Raw genomic sequence first — 2,250 nt, forward strand, 5'->3', positions numbered from 1 at the left:
TTTTCGAAAGATTTGGAATTTAATTAAAAGAACAATTCCTATTTAGAAGCTTAAATGGAAAGAGTTGACCGGAGAGTTGACTTTTGAGCAAACGAACCCGGAATAGAATTTCGATGATGGCAATAGCTTCGTATGATAATTTCGGACTTAGGCATATGTTCGGATTTAGATTTGGATGTCCGTAGGACAATTCGACGCATTTTGACGAAAGTTGGACAATATAAGATTTTGAAAAAAGTCCGACCGAAGGGTAAATTTTTTATAACGAGGTCAGATTTCGATTTCGGAAATGGGAATAACTCCATTAAGTAAATTATGACTTGTGCGTAAAATTTGAAGTTATTTCGGATTGATTTGATATGTTTCGACGCAAAATATAGAAGTTGGAACATTTGAAAAACTTATAATTCGATTCGATGTGCGATTCGTAATTTCGGCGTTGTTTGACGTGGTTTGAAGCCTCGACTAAGTTTGTATTGTATTTTGGGACATGTTGGTATAATTTGTTGAGGTCTCGGGGGCCTTGGGCGAGTTTCGGATGGTTAAACGGACCAAATTTTGCTTGAAGGAATTCTGGAATTTTTCTAGTTCTGGTACCATCGCACCTGCGATGGAAATGGTTGCAGGTGCGCGACCACAAAAGCGACAAAATGGTCGCAGATGCGAAGCATTTTTCGCACATGCGTAAGCGCAGAAGCAGAAGCTCTTCCGCAGGTGCGAGGGCAGTGGTCACTGGGCATCGTAGAAGCGAGAATTTTCTCGCAAAAGCGAGCTCGCAGGTGCGACTAAAATATCCGCAGGTGCGAAACTGGCAGAAACATAAGGATTGAACTTGGTCATTTTTGGCATTTCGTTTTGGAATTTTTTGATCTCGGATTTGGGCGATTCTGGAGGGATTCTTCACAAGCTTGGTTGGGTTAAGTGTTCTATACCTAAAGTGTTTATATTTCATGAATCAATGATTATATTCATCATTTAATTCTGATTTAAATGGAAGAAATCAAGATTTTTGTAAAATCTTCAAAAAATAAAAATTTAAGATTTGGAGGTCGAGTTGTTATTGGAATTCGATAAAATTGGTATGGTTGAACTCGTATCGGAATGGGTGTTCGGATTTCATGAAAATTATGTCGGGTTCCGAGGGGCAAGCCCCGCGTTGACTTTTGTTGACTTTTTGGAATAAATTTTGAGTCGACATATTATTATCCAGAATTATTTTTGACGAATTTAATGAAGTTATGCAATTAATTTGGATAGATTTGAGCGGTCCGGAGGTCAATTCGAGCAAGAAGGCGATTTTAGAATATCGGCCTAACTTTAAAAAGGTAAGTGTGTTGCTTAACCTCGAGTGGGGGAATTATCCCTTAGGCATCGAGTCTTATGTATCATTTTTGAAATGTAAAAAGCCGTGTATGCGAGGTGACGAGTACGTACTCGGGCTTATATGTGTAAATTTTATTGAGTTAAAGTCTTGAGCATATTGTGTGGTAAATTAGATAATTGTTGGTATATATTTAATCATCTATTTGTCGTGCCTAAATCTTTATTGTTGTTGAATCTGTTGTTATATGACAATTTGATGTGATTGTTACTTGATTATTTATGTAATTTCGTAAATTTGTTGGTTTGATAATTATTGGAATTTTATTTCATTATGAATTTTGCCTCTGCAAATAATTAATTAAATGAGCTTAAGAAGAGGTATTTATATAATTATTAAAAATTTGAATTTAATGAAGACTTTGCTTTATGTTGAGTAATTTCTATCTCTATTGATTTTTTTGGGTGTTGTGCACCTTATGGTCGAGCCATGGACTCCCTATTGTGAAAAAATAATGTATTGTTGATTTCTGTGGCAAGTTGTAATATTTGGGCACTTGATGTGCAATTTGTGATATGTTGTAAGATTTGGGCACTTGATGTGCAATTTGTGATATGTTGTAAGATTTGAGCACCTGATGTGAAATTTGTGATATGTTGTAAGATTTGAGCACTTGATGTGCAATCTGTGATATGTTGTAAGATTTGAGCACCTGATGTGCAATTTATGAAATGTTGTAATATTTGGGCACTTGAGGTGCAAGTTGTATTATGCTGTGATATTTGGGCACTTGAGGTGCGATTTGTAAAATATTGTGATATTGATACGCATGCGGTGAGATAAGGGTGGCTTGAAACGCGTGGCTAGTAGAGGAACTACTAGAAGTCATGCGGTGATATAAGATCAGGGTGTTGAAATGCATGCGGTGA

The sequence above is a fragment of the Nicotiana tomentosiformis genome, chromosome 1 (assembly GCF_000390325.3).
Source record: "Nicotiana tomentosiformis chromosome 1, ASM39032v3, whole genome shotgun sequence".
NCBI lineage: Eukaryota > Viridiplantae > Streptophyta > Magnoliopsida > Solanales > Solanaceae > Nicotiana > Nicotiana tomentosiformis.